The sequence below is a fragment of the Arvicanthis niloticus genome, chromosome 14 (assembly GCF_011762505.2).
Source record: "Arvicanthis niloticus isolate mArvNil1 chromosome 14, mArvNil1.pat.X, whole genome shotgun sequence".
Lineage (NCBI taxonomy): Eukaryota > Metazoa > Chordata > Mammalia > Rodentia > Muridae > Arvicanthis > Arvicanthis niloticus.
The window spans coordinates 45,618,608-45,639,698 of record NC_047671.1 but is presented as its reverse complement, the minus strand read 5'-3'; positions in this window follow the sequence as shown (position 1 = coordinate 45,639,698).

Sequence of the window (21,091 nt, the reverse complement as noted above, 5' to 3'; positions counted from 1 at the left end):
CTAGTGAATTGTGCTTTGGGGTGTGAGCAGAGGAAGACAACTGAAATAAAAAGTTCATTAACCTATTTTCATAGGAAGTAGATCTGTTTGGGGGACACTAGAAAAGCTACTGAGCAGATAGTACAAAGTCTACGAAATAGATGCACAAGTCACCCATGGACTGTGTTTCTGAATAAGATGCAGAAAAGCATACAAAAGCAAGCTAGGGGGAGGAACTACTGGGGAGCTGTCTCAGTGGGTAAAGTACTTGCAGGGGAAGCATGAGGACCTGGAGCTCAGATCCCCAGCATCCCCAGAAGAAGCTAGCCAAGTGAGGTATCAGCCTGTATCCCCATTTCAGGGAGAGAGGAGACAAGAGAGGCAGATTTGGGATATCATAGGCTTCCCAGCAGCCAGTCTAGCCTAAGCATAGAGCTCCAGGCTCAGTGAGAAACCTATCTCAAATAAGGTAGAGAAGACATAGAAGAAGATACCCAGTATTGACCTCTTGCCTCTGCAAGAAAATTGGGAGGCTCTGTAGTTAACACTAGCTATTCTTCAAGTTCATTTCCTAGGTCCACAACTGTCTATGACTTCTCCAAGGGTATCTAATGCCCTCTTCCATGCCCCATTCCTTGTGCACCAGGCACACGTGAGGCACAGATACACATGCAGGCAAAATGCACACAGAAATAATTGTATAGAATTTACCAAGCAAATTGGTGTTTTGGCTATTTCACAACTAAAATTATCCATGAACCTGTGAAAAGTAATCAAGCTAATAAAAGTATGGGTGATTAAAGTATAGTTCAATTGAGAAGATGCTTGCCTTGTAAGCGTGGGGAACCTGTAATCTCAGCTCTGGGGACACAGAGAGGTGGATCCCTGGGTCTCGGTGATCTGCTAGCTTAACCTATCAGTGAGACCCAGGTCCCAATAATTTTGTCTAAAAACAAAACAAAAACCAAAAACAGGCCTAAGGAACCACACCTGATGTCCTCTCATGCTCAACAGTGGAAGATAAACTACACATCATGTCCTGAAATGAAGCTTCCCCTTGCTTCTCTTTCTTGTCATTACGAGTATACAGCTGCGGTGACTAAAGCCAGATGTTTGCTTCCAACCCTGCGTGTCCTTAAGACATTACTTCTATATGCACCTCTAAGTATTTTTTTATAAACTCATTTTCTGTAGCAAAGGGTTTCCTTTAGGAAGATAAGAAGGCTGTGACAGCATCACTCCCTCAGGGTACTTCATCCACTGGGAAATCCTGTTTTCCATCTGATCTTTCTCTTAGCGTGATGAACCGAATGGACTACCCAGCATCCGGGGCAGAGGCTGTGTTTCAAATGTAAAATCAAAACAGAATAGCAGGTGTGACGTTTTGGAAAATGAACATCAGGACTGGGTCTGGAGTACAGGAAGGGCCTCATCCCACCAGGAATGAGCAGTAACCCTCACTGCGTGCAGCCCAAAGAACTCACACCTGCAGAAAAAGGTGAGCCGCTTCGTAACAGATGCGGTGCTTCTGCAGGCTGCAAACGTGGCTGCAAACCTCACGACTGTAGAATCATCTAGACTTTCGAGTTGTCACAGCATTCTCTGCCGTGGGGTCACAGACTGCGTGAGAGTCGGCAGCTTTCTTCATGTAGGCAAAGGTAATTTGGCATTGCCGTGCTATGCATTGTAGTGATGTAGAAAAACACTGGCCAGTCTCTAGGCTAAACGTCAACAAGACCAGCATCTCCTGGTTACACCCTCTACAAGACCAGTGTCTCCAGGTTACATCTCCAACAAACCCACATCCCCAGGTTTCAAGCCTTTTGCTTGCCTGACAACCACCAATGCAAACGAGAGCCGAAATTAAGTTTATAATGTGATTCCCAGCACCAGCCAATTATGTTAAAGGTCACAGTAGCTTTCCAATTAGAAACTTACACACTTACTCCCCTCCCCCACTTGCTGCTTACTATAAAGCCTTGCTCCTATAGATATTCGGGGTTCCCCCACCGCCAAAACCATCTTGTGAGATGGCACCCCAAGCTAACTCAGATAGAATGAAGACCCTACTATGAGTTGCAACAGATCGGCTCCTGTCTGTTTCTAGGGGTGATCACTAACACTTCCCTGGCACTACAATGTCTGTCTCAGAGTAAAAATACCAGAGCAGAAGTGTATGAGGAACAAGGATGTGAAAAGGAGCCTGGAAATTGTGATTCTGAACATGTTGCACAGGCAAACTATAACACTGTTGGTATGCAACCCGGGCCCATAGATGATATCACCATCTTCGGTAGTAATCAAACAACTCCTTACTGTCCTCAGTTTGTTTTTTTTTTTTTTTTTTTTTTTTTTTTTTTAATGGCTTATAAAAAGCGAAAGTGTGTGCTTTTACAGGTGATGTGAGGACCAAGCATTTTCCGGAAATAGGAACGAAACCCTCATGGGCGGAAGGAACTGGGTACAGTTCTGCTCTCTATATGGCTGAGCGTCTCTGAACTTAGTCGCGCTGTGCACAGAAAATGGTACTATCCCATGGCTTTCCTGGCTAAGGGGTCTAATAAGACACTGCAGAGACACAAAGCTCTGCTGCTCCAGCTGGCTGCTGCCAGCACAGCTAAGGTTTTCCTCAGACCTTGGGTGATTTCTCCAGATTTTGGACACCTGAGCTCATGGGCTACCTGGTTTTAGGTAACAGACTCTCTTTTCTTTGGGACATCCCTATTTTAATTTCACAGCCTAGCAGCTGCTCCGGGGTTCATTGATGCCGCCGGGTTTGTGCACACGGTAGACAGAAAGCAGAGGGCAGCTGGATACTGGAGGAATCTATTGTGTTGTGCTTGCCCCGTCTTGTTTACCAGCTTTAAGAGCCCCTTTGGGCCCTTGGCTGAAGCTGATTGCGGAGAGAGGGTGGGCTCCTGCTGGGGGCCATCTTTGATGGAAAGAAGATAGTCATTACTGTCCTCGGAAGAGCATGCTGGAAGTCTGTGTCTGCCCCACTCGGTGTGGCGGTCGTAGTCATGTGAATAGCACATTGTCATGACCAGCTCCTGAGCCTAACACTCCCCCACTCCCCCCCACCTCCCCCCCACACACAGGTAAGCAGAGGAATAGTTTAACAACTCTCTTAAACAGCCCATGGATGGCACTTACTACAGAATTCTGAGGCAGTATACAGGTTTATGCACCAGAGACACGGCTTCCTGTCACCTCCTGCAAGAAAGCATTAGAAAGTACAAGCAGAGTGTGAGTTCTCTGGCGGGGATAACCTCAGATCTACTCTCATGTGTGGCAGTGGGTTGTTCGTTAATGACATTCTTTAGATCAAATATTCTGTGATGCAGGATGCAGACTCACTACCTTTGAGCAAATGCTCCTGGAGCTAACTGTATACCAAAGGGGCCTAGGCAGCATCTGAAACCACTAGCTGTAGCCCCGGCATTGAGATTCTCAAGCAGTTGTCCTGGATAAGCCCCCCTCCCATTCTCTATCCCTTCCTCCCTCTTCCTCCTTCCCTACTTCTTCTCTTCTCTCTCTCCCTCATTCTCTCCTCTCTCTATGCATCTATCTGTACATATATACTGGACCTTCCCTAAGTGTCCATCCTATGAAAGACACTAGGAAATATCAATAATACATCATTTAGCAGGCAGGATACAGGTAGTATTCCCAGCAAGGGGCAAGCACACATTTATTGTGACATTTTGTAAATAAGTTCTGAGTGCCTGCAGCCATATCACCCTGAACACGCCTGATCTAAGCAGCTAAGCAGGGCAGACCTGATTAGTACTTTGATGCGGGAATCTAAGATCTAAGTGCCAGCCAGTGAGGGATTTAATTCTCAGTCTCCAGTGAGGGTTGAGGGCAAAAATATCTGAGGAAAGGAAAAAGTTAGTATCCTTAGAAGCCCAGTCTGGTTGCCATGCTGATAACAACCAACTTACAAAACTTCCTGGAACATGTGCTCCATCTAGAACTGTGACAAGCATCATGACTGGAACCAAGACCGAAGAGGAAGGGTGGGGCCTGTCACTGTCATTCCACCACAGAAGCTACACAGTGAGCTTATGTCAAATGCCCAGTGCTGTTCTAACTGACCATAGAAATACTGTCTTCATAACTGTTTGCACTGCTTGGGTCCCAGAACTGAGACTTGGAGTAAAGAGGTAATAAAGAAATGGCTAATACACAGACACTCGTACAGGAAAGCTGGCATCAAGTGGCCTGGGCTCTGTAATGGAGAAGGTGCAGCACTCTGAAAACCCAGTGTGTTTATTATATAGAGCAGAAAAAGGAGGCGGGGTTATTACATACACATAAACAAGGAGGCGGGACTATTATACACAGCTGATCAAGAGTCAGGTTTAGCTACCCTTCGTAGAGGCAGTCTTTAGGAAGGAGTGCAGCCTTCAGGCTATAAACACGAAGGAAGCTACAGTGGATGTTTTCTGCAAAAACAATCAACATTCACACTTGGCGTTGCTCATGAAAGGCATTGTTGGGCCTGTGATCTTTACCTGGAGAAGGCTTTGCCACTCCCGTGGAGTTGCAGCGGTGCTATCTTTGATACGGCCAACAACACACATTCACTGAGGACTTTACTCACTCCCTACAAGCCGCCAGAAGCCTAGCCCATAATTGGGATAACCTAAGAACTCATTTTGTAATGCTTCGAGTAGCTACTCCTATAAGACTATATTGCAGGTGAAATTGAGGAGTGGTGACATCCCATAGTTAGCAAGCAGCCTCTACTCCTGCGGGCACATGAAGTGACTCATACCATTTCCAAAACTTAAAAAAAAAAAAAAATAAGGCCAAATTTATGAGGGCAAAAAAAATGAAGGTTTAGGTCATTTTGGATTTGCATGAAATGATTTTAATTCTGCAATGTTACCGTACATTTAACACTGGCAGAAAGTAGACAGCTGCTTTCAGATGGTTCTCAGAACTGTATGTTTTCTAAACGTCAAAAGGAGGAATCTAATAATTGTTTTCATCTCTTACTGTTAGTTTTAGCCTCCATAAATTCTTCTCCTGAAGAGGAGGAGTAAGGCGAGGAGGAGAAGGAGAGGAGGAGCTAGGAGATGGGGGTTGCGGGGGTGACATGGAGGCGGATGTTCATGTGTCTCCACCAGTCAAAGATAATTGATATATCTAGGTTGGGTATTGGGTTACACTTCTGATTGTATGGGCATCCTGTTATTGAACATTACCAGCCGGGCGGTGGTGGTGCACGCCTTTAATCCCAGCACTTGGGAGGCAGAGGCAGGCGGATTTCTGAGTTCGAGGCCAACCTGGTCTACCAAGTGAGTTCCAGGACAGCCAAGGCTAAACAGAGAAACCCTGTCTCGAAAAACCAAAAAAAAAAAGAACATTACCAAACTTATAAAGCCTTTGATTAACATTTAAAAAAAGTTACTAATCAAAAAAAATGAAAAAAATTCTCTTCATTTTAAATTTATACATGTGCAAATTATTGAAGCAGACTAATTCATTCATTCTTTAACTCTGTGTGCATATGCAGAGATCAGAGGATGACGCAAGTCAGTTTTCTTCTCCCTCACTGGTCTGAGGGGCCAAACTCAGGTCATCAGGCTGCGGCAAGCACCTTTAGCCAATGAGCCATCTCGCCAGCCTTTGACATGGGGTTTTGATACATAGCTCAGGTTAGCCTTGAACCTGAAATCCTCCTACTCCTACTAAGTGATGATATTATAGAAGTATCTTACCAATTCTGCCTTAATATAATGTTTTATATAATGAAAAACATGAGAACCATTTGATTGTGCCTTAGAGTTTAAACAGTGTCCTGGGTGCAGTGACACCTTCACCGTGTTTCCTATCATTGCCACACACATGCATTTTTCCTGTTTGTGCCTCTTTTATCCACATTGTATTCTTTATGAAGACACATCTGCTTAGCTTCGGTGATTAGTGGAAACATTAGCAGACCTACTGTTTTAGAGTGTAAATAATTAATGCCTGCTCCTGATTAATTTCTTCTGAAGCTGACTCTTGTTAGACTAGAGTTAGATATATTTCTTGAATTAAGAGGAGATATAAAGATGGGGACTCCACTTATTTTGAAAATAGGCCATTTACTTTTGAGGAAAAATTGTGGCATCTGAGTCCATTAGTGACAAGAAGAGCTAACCCGTGTAACTGACTGGCAATACATGACTTTGGTTTTCTAAGGTCCTTTTATCACAAGGCATCTCTTTGACAATATGGTTCCCTTTTTTTTAAAGTTTAATTTATTTTTTATTTTATTTTTTCTTTCTTTGAGACAAGCTTTCTTTGTATAGCCTGACTATCCTGCACCTCACTCTGTAGACCAGGCTGTACTCTAACTCAGAGATCCTCCTCCCTCTGCCTCCTGAGTGCTGGGATTAAAAGCATGGGCCCCCACTGCCGAGCTCTATTATTATTATTATTTTACTTTTGAGACAGGGTCTTGCTACATAAATCAGATGATCCTCCTGTACCAGATTTCCGAGTGATGGGGTCAGAGCTACCACAGTCAGCTTGCAAGCCTTCCTATTAATCAAACAAATCCCAAACCCAAAGCTCCCTCCCAGCCCCGTACCTGTCCTCCTGACTCACTAACTCACACCCTCCTCCTGCAAAGGGCCTCCTCTGAGGTGACCTTCATACAGCACAGCCTTTGTCCTTTCTAGTTGTTAGTCCTTCTGTTTGTTAAAATATGTCTCATATAAATAAGCTGTCCCAGTTAATGAATAGGCAATAAAAGCACAGGTTCTGGGGCAAATAGCCCAGTGAAATACTTGCTTCCCAAGGCACTAGTCTGATGCACAGACGTCCTCCAGGGATAAGAAGTGCACACCATTGCTTGCTTGCTTCTGATGCTCTCAGCTGACAGATCTCACCCCTCCTACCTCACTCAGGAGCCACAACAAGTTTTCTGTTTTTTCGAGAATCTTGGGAAACTTCAGCCTCACTCTAAGCTGGGCTGTGCTTTACCCACTGACAGTAAACTGTATCGAGTTTAAAAACAAACCCCCAAAGCTAGTAGGTTTGTTCTGCAGAAGCTGGTCCTTGGATTTAGCGTAAGGTTGAGTCCCAGGGAGCCTGTGCTGAAATTCTGAGTAATGGAACCTTTGCAGCAGAGAGAGGCTACCTGGGGTGGGAGTGGAGGTAAGGGTGGGGCATGCTTCTGGAATTTTCTCCTAAGTTAACAATGCCAAGTGTCAGTGTGAAATGTTAGTGTCAGATAGACCAGACCAGCAATAGCAGGTCAGGTTAACAGATTCTAGAACAGGCTGGGGATGCACTTAACTGTCAGAGCGTCTTCACTCCCTACAGGATGACACACAACTGAATAGACCCCACTTGTCATAACCATTACTGTCATGACCCAAACAACTATTTAAAACATGTTAGACGTTGGCTTTTAAGAAAACTATGCCATTTCATTTACAGTAATCCTTAAGCTACATAGGATTATATCCATTTTACATTCTGATGAATAGCACAAAAATTAACTCAGGGAACAGGGATATGAATGCAGATAATGGAAGTATTTGAAAGTTATACAAATTGATTTACAATTATATTATATTTTATTTATTTAGGCCTGTGTATATGTGCACACACACAAGTGCACATGCCATTGTGTGATCACAGCAGGCGTGTGGAAGTCAGAGGAAAACCTACACCTTCTTTTTTTTTTTTAGTATTGGATATTTTATTTATTTACATTTCAAATGTTATCCCGTTTCCCGGTTTCCCCTCTGGAAACCTCCTATCCCAGTTCCCGCCCCTGCTTCTATGAGGGTGTTACCCCACCCACCCACCCACTCCTGCCTCCCTGTCCTGGCATTCCCCTACACTGGGGCATCGAGGCTTCACAGGACCAAGGGCCTCTCTGCCCACTGATACCCGACAAGGCCATCCTCTGCCTCATATGCGCTGGAGCCATGGGTCCCTCTATATATACTCTTTGGTTGGTGGTTTAGTCCCTGGGAGTTTGGGGTGGGGGGACGGTTGGTTGGTTGATATTGTTGTTCTTCCTATGAGGTTGCAAATCCCTTCAGCTCCTTCAGTCCTTTCTCTAACTCCACTGAGTCAGCTCACTGCACAAGTGGACATTTTTAAAAAGATGACACAATAAAATTTATTTCCAGAAAACACTTAATGTTATATTTATTTATTTATTTATTTATTTATTTATTTATTTATGGTTTTGCTTGTGTCCTTGATTTTATGTAGCTGAGGATGACCTTGAACTTCTGATCATTTGACCTTCAACTTCCCAAGTGTCTGGCTTTTAAAGAAAAAAATTATTTTCCCTTCTTTTACCTGTGATCATGTATCAATATCATCTTTGTACTTTTGTGACTAGGGGAAAAAAACACTTTTATATTTGAGATAAAATATGTTTGTTATGTTTAAAAGAAAATATATTAGTTGTTTATAGAACTACGATACTACAATGTCCCTTCATTGTCCAACTCAATGATGACCCGCTGAAGTCCCTTTAACAGCAGCAAATCATGGGGAAACTATTTTTTAAAAGTATAAGGCCCCAGTTTTCTGTTAAGTTTGTTTTCACTATAATGTAGAATTGATGTATGACTGAAACTAGGAGACAAGTTACATGTCCAAGCAACTGCATCCTACCCTGTGGGCTGTGGCTGGGCATCCACACCCGGGAGCTGGATGAAGTACACAGCAGAATGGAATTCACCAGAACACTCACAACTCAATTCCAATATTGGCCTCTTTTAATAAATGAAGCCATAAAGCTGTATTGAAGTGAGTATACATTATTAGTATCGCTTACCGTGTTTATGATCGGCTCCATATCAAAGGGACATAAAAAGCAGAGCTAGTACCAATTAATACCCAATTGCTCATCAAAGTTTAATTTGTGTTTGCTTTCCCCTGATTGATACATCTTTTATAACTGAAAGGCTCCATCTCTTTATAACATGCCCTATCATTCATGGCCACTTGTTTTAATCACTCTGCAAAACAGCATGAAATTGTCTCATAATTCACCCAGGTTTTGTCACAGGGCCTGAAGTCAGAGGAGCAATCCTCAGAACACTTGGAATTATTAAAATAGCACATCAGAGTCCTGGCTGGGAAGCAGTCATCTCTGATTGATGGTTAAGACGACTCCTCAGTGGCATAAAGTTTTATTCCTGTTCTCACCCAGGCTTGGATTTTGGTAATGTAGCCACGGAAGAGAATTAATAGATGTGTTGGCGTGGCCTTACCGGGGATAAAGGTGGCACCCGTGAACTTGGTTCTGGAAGAGTAGTTCTCAGTCATTGTTAATTCAATTTGGACACACGATTAGGATGATTAAAAACCTATCTTCTTTTTATAGACATTTATTAGGTTTTCTGCAGGTAGTGAATTTTGGGGCACCCAGGAATCTTCATTTTGTTTGGCTGTTACATTCTTCACAATATTATAGGGATTCATAGTATCTAGGGAAGGCTTTGAGATTCTAGGAGAGGCACACACACACACACACACACACAGAGACACACACACAGATACACATGCACACACACAGAGAGACACACATAAACACACAGAGAGACACACAGACACACACAGACACACACACAGACACACACAGAGGCACACACACACACACACACACTGGAGTTCACACAAGGCTTTTACAAGTTCAGGCTACCCCTACAATATTGTAAAATAACACATTGAAATGCAATTAGGAAATTGTTATATTTTAATCCTCACATTGACACAAATGCTTCTCAGTATTTAAAGACAGAAAGAAGCCTGGAGAGATGCCTTAACAATTAAGAGCACTGGCTGCTCATCCAGAGGACTGGGGTTCAATTCTTAACACAGGTAACGAACCCCCACAACTTGTTTCAGGGGATCTTACACTGTCTTCTGGTCTCTGTGGGTACTGTATACACATGATGCACAGACACACATGCTGGCATACTGGCAAAGCCTTCATACACATAAAATAAAAGTAAATCTTCTTAACAAAAAGAAGAAGAAGAAGAAGAAGAAGAAGAAGAAGAAGAAGAAGAAGAAGAAGAAGAAGAAGAAGAAGAAGAGGAGGAGGAGGAGGAGGAGGAGGAGGAGGAGGAGGAGGAGGAGGAGGAGGAGGAGGAGGAGGAAGAGGAAGAGGAAGAGGAAGAGGAAGAGGAAGAGGAAGAGGAAGAAGAAAGGAAATATGAGAAAAAAAGAGAGGATGGCAGGGATTTCCAATGTAACTTCATCTGGACAGAGAAAGTCTTGAAGACCTAAAAGTCCTGCTCCTAAGCACTTGGGCCAAATTCTGACATAGGTCGTGAACCCTGGCCAGACTTAGCTAAAGGGACACACAACTGGTGAATACTTCCTCCAGTAGGGTGAAGGTAGATACAGGATGTGTCTGATCATCTGAATTATTTTAGACAAATTTATCTTAAGCCGTTTTCTTTATTCAGACTGTACTGGAGACTATGACCCCAGGGCTCCTACTGTTGTTGGCTGAGAGAGGCAAACTGGGCATCCAGAGCAAGCTGGAGGCATCATCCCTGCTCCCAAGGATGAAGCAACCAACAGCAGGTGTCAAGGACACACATCCTGGAGGCAACTTGCCAATCCTGGCTTTGCATCTTCTAGTCGCGGGATGCCTGCCACCTCTTCCAATTTTGAGCCTGTTTGCTAAATATAAGTGCAGGATAATAACAGCACTCTCCTACTGTAGGACTGTTATTGGGATTAAATGAGCCCTCTCAGGCGCTGGGCACCATGCCTGACATAGTATAAGGTTCAATAAATACAACTAGTGATTATTCTAAAACTATTGCCTGCTAAGCTTCAGAGCCAGGAGACCGGGAAGGTGCGAATGGAGAATGTTTCACTCCACTGTCTCCCAGGACAGCGATGAGGTTGCAGGAAGCATGTTGATCCAGACAAAGGACAAAAGATATGCAAAGGACAGAAACTGCCTTGTTTTTGAAAACTATAGAATACCTAGACTTCCTAGAGAGTTCAGAAAAGAACATGACAGTCACCAGAGTACTCCTTGCTCAACTTAAGAAACATGACACCACACATAATGAAGTTCTACATAGCCATTAATAATGAATCAAGTTTGAGTCCTGTTTGGATAAATCTCAAAAATGGAGTATTCATCGAAACAGTCAAGTGGCGATAGGATGGGAAGAAAATAAGACCATTTATATCAAATTCATAAACTTTTAGGAGGATGGCCCATGTGAACATCTCAGGGAGGTAGGAGCGTGTCAAGATGTGCAGGGGAACTCAAGCTTTGCTTTGAAGGACTAGGGCCCCTTTCATTCTCAGTGTCCTGGCTTTGTTCTCAGCAGGACCCAGGCCAAGAGTTTCCCTCCTGCTTGTCTTTACACAGATGTTAGCCCCTGCAGAGACAGAACTCCGGGCAAGCAGCATTAAACACACTGAAAGCAAAATTCTTCCTTTGAATATATTCATCTCCTATTAAAGTCCAGGGGCGCTCTCTCTGCAGGCCTCACTCTCTCTTTGACTCTGTGATGCCTTCTACACATCACGGCATGACATGTTCGGCCTGGATTCTGAAGGCTGGGGGTAACATAAAAGCACCAACCAGCAGCGAAAATGTATTTGAAATGAAAACCAATGGCGAGTGTATTTCCCTCTCTTGAAGGTGGTCCTGGGAGGGGACATCACAGGAGCTGGGACAATGCTTTGGGTATAGGAACAAGAAGAACTGGGAGGGGAGAAGGAGGTTCGAGCAGGGAGTGAACGAGCAGGGCTTGTGGGAGGGCAGTGTTGGGTAGCGTCCACTGTGTGAGCCAAGGTTTAATGAGAAATGGCCTTCCTCACTTAAAAAAACAAACAATTATCAGCGCTTACTGATAGAATAGGGACTCTGTCTTGTTCGTTATACTTTATCCTAAGAGGTCACTGTAATAAACAATTTTTCCTGAGAGTAGACGAACTTTTGCTATAAAAGGTTGATATAAGATTATGTTCTAGGGCTACCGAGATGGCCCAGTGGTTAAGAATACTTGCTGCTCTTCCAGAAGACTCAAGTTTGGTTCTTAGGGCCTATGGCAGGTAGGTAGTTAACAATGGCCTATAACTCCAGCTTCAAGAGATCCATCCTCTGGCTTCTGCAGGTACCTGCATACATGAAGCACACACACAAAGGCACATAAATATATACATAAAATCGAGAATGAATCCTTAAAAATGAGATTGTGAATTATGCTAAGATTAAAAACTGGGACTAGTCATGGAAGCATACACTCAGTCTCAGCACTCTGAAGGCAGAAGGCAAGTGGATCTCTGAGCTCCTGTCAGGGCTACATAGTGAAACTCTAGTTTTTTGGGGTTTGTTGTTGTTGTTGTTGTTGGGGCTGGAGAGATGGCTCAGTGGTTAAGAGCACTGACTGCTGTTCCAGAGGTCCTGAGTTCAATTCCCAGCAACCACATGGTGGCTCACAACCATCTGTAATGGGATCCAATGCCCTCTTCTGGTGTGTCTGAAGACAGCTACAGTGTACTCATATACATAAAATAAATAATTCTTTTTTTAAAAGTTGAAAAACAAAATAGAAGATTAAAAACTGAGATCAGGCAGAGAGAGAAACTGATTTGTGAACATGTTTTGTTTTCCTGCAGATGCCGTGGAGGAGAGGGATGTCATGTTTCAGTGGTGGCCTGGTACTTCTCAGCAAGTGCTCCGTGGTAGTGATTTCATGTAAGGGGGGCCTGGGGACTACATGAGAGAGAAGTACACTCTTGGCCGAGATTGAACTCAGGAAGCTGACACCAGAATCTGTGCCAGATCTTGTTCTTTGTAGCATGTCCCCACGTGGCATGCTGTGAATAGATGCTATGTCTACTAGCCATTTTATGCTCAGACCTAAACTTTGAACCATATTCTGTTGCTAGCAAGGCCTTGGGGGTTATTGTTCTGTCCCTCTCTGTCACCAAGGTTATATTGTAAGTGGTAATATAGTCTAATATTGGAGCCTTAGCCTGAAACTGTGGCCTCTTGGGTAACGTCCTCTCTTCTTCTGAACTTACCTTGCCACAGCATACATCTCTCTGACCTTTCTTTCTTTTGTCTCTCACGTTCTCACAGCAGGGCCTTTTTCTATTGCTCATCCATTGCTCATCCATTCATCTGCAGCTTCAGGTGACTGACCCACAGGGGACATCTGACCTTTAAAAAGGGGGTTCTGTGTGGGCAGGATCGTCCAGACACACTGTGTCGTCTAGATGTTCAGCTTGTTTGTGTGTTTGTTCAGTATTGGTTTTGCTTTGAGACACAGGCTCCTGTGGTGCAGGTTGGCCTGGAACTATCTCTCTCTCTCTCTCTCTCTCTCTCTCTCTCTCTCTCTCTCTCTCTCTGCAGATGACAGTGACTTTGAACTCCAGCTCTTCCTACCTCCACCTCCTGGTGCTGAAATGATCAATTATTTGATTGGATGCTTCAGAATGCCTTTCTCTTTTCAGGAGAAGGTTAGTGCTACCTTTACTGCACAACACACAATACATTTGTTGATTTGCCTTTATTTTCTTTTCAGAGAACAACTGAGCCTTTCAGGCCTCGGATCACCAGACTCCAGCCACACATATTCCATAAAAGTGTGGTGTCTGACACCATCTTGTGACTTTGTAAAAAGCTGGAGAATATGGAATGTTTCATTTGGTGTTTGGGACCTTTGGTGCGTTGGTTGTGAGCAATAGGGAGCTAGCTAACAATAACTTAGGGACAACGCGGAATATCTCACAGAATAGACAGGCCGTGGAGCTCATGCAATGGCAGGAAGCAGATCAGAGGACCTAGAAACAAAGCATGTCTTCATTGCAAAGAATGAAGTCCTCAGCTCTGACAGGCTCTTCAAGATTCTGTGTCAGGTAGAGAGCACAGGTTGGCCGTTTCAGTCTATCATCCAGAGAAACACAAGACTTCTGTGTGAGTCCCACTGTATTAGTTCCTTCTCTGTGGCTATGATAAAACACTGTGGCTAAAAGTAACTTAAGGAAAAGGGGTTTATGTTAGCTCATGGTTCCTGGGGGATAGAGGAAGTGTAGTGGGAACGGCATGGCGACAAGAGGTAGGAACAGAAAGCTAGGTGATAACGTTTTTTTATTCACACACAAGAAACACAGTGAGAGTAAGAGAAAGAACAGGAAGTGAGGCAAGACTACAAACCCTCAAAGCTTACCCCCAGGGATGAACTTCTTCCATCACCTTACCAAACAGAACCTACAACAGTGGTTCTCAACACGTGGGCCGTGATCCCTTGGGGGTGAATGACCTTCCACAGAGGTCACCTAAGATCACCAGAAAACAGATTATTTATTTGTGATTCATAACACTCATAAAAGTAGCAAAATTACAGTTACGAAGTAGCAACAAAAATAGTTTTATGGTGGAGGGGGGTGTCACCAACGCACGCAAGAGGAACTGTATTAAAGGGTCGCAGCATTAGGAAGGTTGAGAACCATTGATCTGCAGGAAGGAATCATGTGTTCAAATACATGAGTCAGGGCTACACAGAAAAACCCTATCTCACAAAACAAAAATCAAACGAAAGAAAGAAAGAAGGAAGGAAGGAAAGAAGGAAGGAAAGAAAGAAAGAAGAAATAGCGGGTGTACAGACAACACCCCTTTTTGCAATCAGCTCTATGACTGGAGCTTGGATTTGTACCATGTTTCGAAAAGGAGACTCTGACCTGTGACACAGTTACAGACAGAGTTTCTAACTTTCAAAGTCAATAACCAGTCCCAGTCAAGTCCCCAAATACATCTCCTGCTTGTCAGGAAATGTCAGCTCCCTTTGATTTACCAACGTCTTTCCAGTGAAAACAAATATTTCATATTACTCAATTTTGGATGCTGTCCATAGAGATATAATAGCTTCCCGGTTGACTATTTAGATTCGAGAAGATCATTGTCTTCTGAAATATTCATCACTTACTTTAAAATAATTTTTAGCACTCAAGTAATTTATGTTTATTGTAGAAAAGTCAGAAAACAGAGATAGACTAGAAGGAAAGGAAGAAAGAAACAAAAAGTGAGGGCTGGAAAGTTGGCTCAGTGGTTAGGTGCACTTGTTTAGAAAGATCTTAGTTCAATCACCAGCACCCACATAGAGGCTCACCACCTCACTGGGGACCAAGCAAGCATGTGCTGCCCAGAAGGACATGCAGGCAAAACACCCGCACACATAACTAATATAAATAAATCTAGAAAGCAAGTTTCAAAAAACTAGGATGAATGAAAGAGAAAAGAAAAAAGTCCATAGACTACGTCAACATTTTATATGTGTGTACCACTTGCTTCTTTTCTATGTACAGGGGATTAACTATACATGCTTACAATTTCAAAAACATCTCTCCTGTATTGTTTTTGCATGTCCAGTGAGCATCAGGAGTTTGTTTTGTTTTAGGCAAAGTCTCACTCTGTAGATCAGGCTACCCCAGAACTCACTTCAAGCTGGCTTCACACACGCTAGGATTTTGTTATGAACCAAGGATTTCAGTTATGAATCACCGCACCTGACTAGGCGTCAGGTCTTAATATATACCATCTGCTTGCTTGTTCACAATCAAGCCATGTGTTGCTTTTCTCTTTTCTCCTTTGGAGACTTCCTTTGATTTCTCTCTAGAGATCGAGTAAGTGTGGTTTTTTGTTGTTGTTTCTTGTTTTTTGTTTGTTTGTCTGTCTGATAGAAAGGGACCTAAAAAAGCACTGACACAAAGGCCACTGTATTTATACAGGGCTGCTTCTCCAAAACCACTGGCAGTGGTTTTGAAAAATCTGAACTGCTTGGGGCAACACACTTCCCTTTATGGGTATCTCGGTTTTCTAAAGGTCCCCAAATACTTGGGGGTTATTCTTTTTAAGGAAGAACAAACATTGTTGTCTGCATCTTACTGCTAAGAAAAGGAGACAGTACCGAGGCCATCAGAGAAGTCAGTGGTGGAGCCCGAAAGAGAAATGGAAGTTCTAATGGTCCAGTCCACTGATGAAACCACAAAGCCACGACTAGGCTTCCCTTTCCGCCTTCAGGGCTGGGCTTAGGAGGGAAAGCACTGCCTCCCACTGTGGCCTGAATGGCGATTTGCCATTCACAATCCTGGTTGCTCAGTCAGGAGAGCTGACTCCCCAGCTCTCAATTGTGGGCGAAGCTTCTTAGCATGCGCAGGACCCATTGATCGGTTTCAGCAGCGCCTCCTGAGTTATATGGCCCCTGAACGTTTGCTGTGAGAGAGATCTATACCATGGATGCTCAGCTGAGCACTTACTGGAATCTTGCTTGATATATGACTTCTGCTGTTTGGTCTCAATGAAATATCCCTATGCACTTGGAGACTGTCTTCTTCCAACCACCAGAAAATAGTGAAATCAAATGACTTTCTTATACCCTACTCTTGAAAATACTCTCTTGGGGCTGGAGAGATGGCTCAGTTAAAAGCACTGTCTGCTCTTCCAAAGAACCTGGGTTCAATTCCCAGCACTCACATGTTCACTCACAACTGTCTAATTTTAGTTCCAAGGGATCTGACACCCGCACGCCAATGCATATATATATATATATATATATATATATATATATATATATATATATAACAATATATATAATATATATATATTGTTGTGTTGGAATTGCAGCTCTTTTCTGGACAGACCACACCAAGACAATGAAGTTCCACGTGGCAGAGGTTTTATTTGGTGGGAGGTGTTATGGGGGAAAGGGTTGACAGAGATGAAGGGAGAAAAGAGAGAAAAAAGGGACGAAGGTCAGGAAGGGTCTGCCTTTTATTTAGGCTGTGATGTAACCACTCTCATGTAGAGGGGGGAAGTGGACTCTGGGGAATGTATGCAATTGCCATAGCAACAGATGTGTGGGTCCCTGTCGCCTATGGGTGACATCACTGGGTTCGGAGGTAATCTGCCAAGCCGGTTCATATATATACTGAGAGTCTAGGATCTCTGCTCCCCTCACCTCTCCTCTGTTTGCTGAGATGGAGTTTCACTGTGCAGCTTGGAATTCCCTAGGCTGGTCTCCAATTTTCCTCAGTCCTCTTGCCCTGCCTCCCCAGAACTGTGGCTAAAGATGTCTACCTCCATACTGGGTCCATCAGTAGCTTTTCGATAATGATTTTTCAATTCATAAGAAAGAGCAAGAAAGCTTTTTAAAAAGTTCGTACCCACTGGCCGAGAAGCTATGACTGAGTAGTTTATGAAAATCAAAAGACACTGAAGAGCTCAGGGGCTGAATGACAAGCGTTTTCTCTTCAGTAGTCTTACTGTGACAAAGACAAGCACACGGAGAAGACAGGAAGCAGCTTGCACGAGGCATACTGCACTATATAATGGTGTCACACACATCCATTAAAACTAAATTCATTAGAGCATGTGACCCCAAGATATTTATGATGTGATGTTAAGTTTTTAAAAGCCACTCAACACTTTGATTTTGACGCTTGCTCTGTGAAAATAGTGTACACGCAGAACTCCAGTCTTCCTGCTGTCTTCATCTCTGTTGTTCTGATCCCTCTCTCACTGCTGCTCCGTCAGTCATGGAGGTTCTTTCTACCTCAGCTGTCTTCCTTACACACCCTTCAGATATCAGCTCATGTGTTCCTTCCCTGGGAGAGCGTTCCTTGATCCTTAAATAGGGTTTGGATCCTTTCTCTGTTCTGAGACTCCAGTGTGAGACCGACATTTTTATATACTGTTATCAAAGTCCCAAGCACGACAGGGAATGATCATGTCATAAACTGTCATACTGGTAAACTGTTGGCTCTGTTTTTAAATTGTATGGACAATCCATTGGTTAAAAATTAATAGAAATTAGATAACCATGAAATTACTGACAAGTATTTGTACATGATACGTTTTGTGATTGCCTTGAAGAGCTTTTATTTTTGGAGAGATGCATTGTGATATAATTATGGAAGTGATCTAATGGAGATTTGCTTTGAAATAACACTGGAGGGATGGAGAGACGGCTCAGCAGTGGAGAGCACTCCCTGCCCTTGCTGACGTTCCTAGCACTTACGTGGTTGCTAAACAACTGTTTTCAACTCCAGCTCCAGAGGATACATTGTCCCCTTGTGGCTTCTTCAGGCACTGCATGCACATGGTGCACAGGCATATGTGCAGGCAAAATAACAAACAAGCAAACAAACAAACTAACACAAGAGACCTTTTGAGTCTCAGTGGCCAGAACTGCTATTGTGTTCTGCATGTAATGGGGATACCTGGTACTGGGCATATGAGGTTCATTGCTCTCTGTAGACGTCTGAGTGTGTTTGCAATTCTATTTAATTTAAAAGCATAAAGTGGGATTTGGCAAAGTCAGACTTCCCTGTCCTTCTCCTCTCACCGCCCAGGCAAACTGCACGCACACTCAGGAGGGGATAAGGACTTTATAATTTGGGAGGACAAGAACAAGCAGCCATCCTTTCTCTGGTATACTAAGAAATCTCTCAAACAAGGTGGCAAGAAAGAGGGAGGGTGGGAGCTGTGATGTAGACTCTGACACACGGTGAGCGCCTCAGGCCCCCACTGCTCAGTGCCTTACTGCCCTTGAGTATCCAGAAGATGATTCCTGAGCTGGGCAGCTTGGTATGCCTAGAAACCATATCTATTTTTCCTTATTCTTGTGTTTGATGTCATTGACTGACACTTGTCCTGGAGTAACCTATCCTAGCCACCTCACAACACTCCCACACACGTATACTTTTTTTTTTTTTTTTTTTGCCTCTACAGGCACCCATACAGAATACCGACACACAGAGAATTAAAATAAAATAAACCCTAAACAAAGAGACACATTTTTACAGTGGAATTCACAAGGCTACTAAAAGAGTAAGGAGGAGCCCTATGGGCTGAGGTGGCATGCCCATGATCACCCCTGTCATCACTAGGGGTGGCAGCTCTCACTAACACTTTGCAGACATCCATCCGTTTTACCCGCCTAAGCAACCGCACAATTTGCCACTGTTTCCTGCAAATGTAGGCAAACCCATCTCTAACTTCCCCCTCAGCTTGAGCTGAATTGGACAGCAGACACCTGTGCTCTGCCGGGCTCTACTGTCCGTCTGTAAGGCCCTGGGATCACTTGGAGGGTAAGGTGCACAAGTGAAGATAGGACATTGCCAATGCAGATGAACCCCTTTCACCCAGGAAGCAGAGCAGGGCATCAAAAGTTCAAGGTCACTCTCAGCTACCCAGAGAATTCAAACCAGCCTGGCCTATGAGAATCCTAGCCCTTCCCTGTAAAAGGTAAAGTTACAATATGATATTTTGAAACCATGGATGTGATGTCAACTCAACAATCCCATCTCCCTCCAACCCCCGGTTTTCTATGGCAGAACAGTTCCTTTTGGTGGTCTAGACAAGCCCAAGCATTTGCTCTATTTATAGACTTTAGCTGGTTCTTAAGAAGCATATGATGGGAACGTCTTTAAATTAATGTTATTTACCTGCTAGGATATAAATGCTAAAAGGATGTGGTCTGCATTATGGACGAGGGCTCTGTAAAATGCGATATTAGAAAATGGAAATTTTACGAGTTCTGGGAAGAGAAATAGGTGATGAGAGTGAAATGGGAAAAAATTTTTATTTTCGCTGCTTTGTTAGAATTTAGTAATTCTAATTAGAACCCTAATTAGAATTAGTGGTTTTTTTTTAAATCATGAATAACAGAACTATTACATTTCAAGGTAAGTTTTGCACAGTCTTACCAAGGTCTGCTTAAAGCAATGGTCCTTCCTGTTGGAAGTGAGGAATTAGTCATAGAATTCCAACCACAGAGGTACAGGAAGCTGTCAAATCCTTTCGAGAAGGGGTGTGAAGCAATCTTTCTCGGGCAGATGCTTTACCTCACTGGGGACTTTGAGGAGCACCGTGGTATAGCTTGTGGAGACCCCAACAGGCCTAGCTCTCAGACAGTCCTTACCAGCACAGAAAGCATGGTCTCTTCAGATGTGGCTCAATTCATCTCTAAAATGAAGGCAGTAGTGGTTCCTACCCCACAGGACTGTGAGAGGGAAGGAAGAGAGAAGTATCGGTAACACCTGCAGTTCCTTCTTCATTGGCCTCATCATTACCATCACAGAAAAGCGTAGCTATGGGAGAAATGTCGAGTTGTAAGGGACAAAAGGGGACAAAAGAGGTCCTGATGCCAAAAAAGAGACAAGACTCCTCACCCAGCCCAAGACTCCCTTAGATCATACGATACCTATCTTATCTTTTGCTTATTTGTTTTGTTTCGTGGTTTTCCTTTTAGACGGGGTTTTTCTATGTAGTTCTGACTGACCTGGTATTCACTGTATAGCCCAGGCTGGTCCTGAATTTTGTAGCTTCACCATGTAGCCCAGGGTGATCCTGAACTCTCAGCAATCCTCATGTCTCAGATTGTGATTACAGGCGTGTTCTCTCACACCCAACCTCATTCCATTTAGAACTGAATTCTTAGGAGAACGCTGTTCCTCTCACTTTTGAGGAACTTAAGACAGCAGCTATTCTGAAAGTCCACTGGCATTTTTTTTTTTTTTTAAAAAAGCCTACATTAGGTCAGCAAGCTGACTCAGTAGGCACTTGTTATCAGTTCTGATGATTTGAGCTCAATCCCTTGGGCCCACAACTCTGACCTCCATGCCCACTTTCTCCATCACACAAAAAAATGAATAAAAGCAAATAAAACAATTTTTTAAAGATTTATTTATTTTTATTTATTTGAGTGCACTGTAGCTGTCTTCAGACACATACCAGAAGAGTGCATCTGATCCCATTACAGATGGTTTTGAGCCACCGTGTGGTTGCTGGGAATTGAACTCAGGACCTCTGGAAGAGCAGTCAGTGCTCTTAATTGCTGAACCATCTCTCCAGCCCCCCCCCCCCCAAAAAAAGCAATTTTAAGGCCTATCTTATGTAAGTGCCCCTTACTGATATGGAAAAAACAGGAAAAGCGGTCTTAATAAAGGAAAATAAACTGGCTGATCCCCTGACTTTCTTCAGATTAGCTAGTCCAATAATATCCTACAATATAATGATAAAATCCTTTTTAAAAGAAAGGAAAGGAAAGTGGTGGTGCATGCCTTCAATCCCAGCACTTGGGAGGCAGAGGCAGGT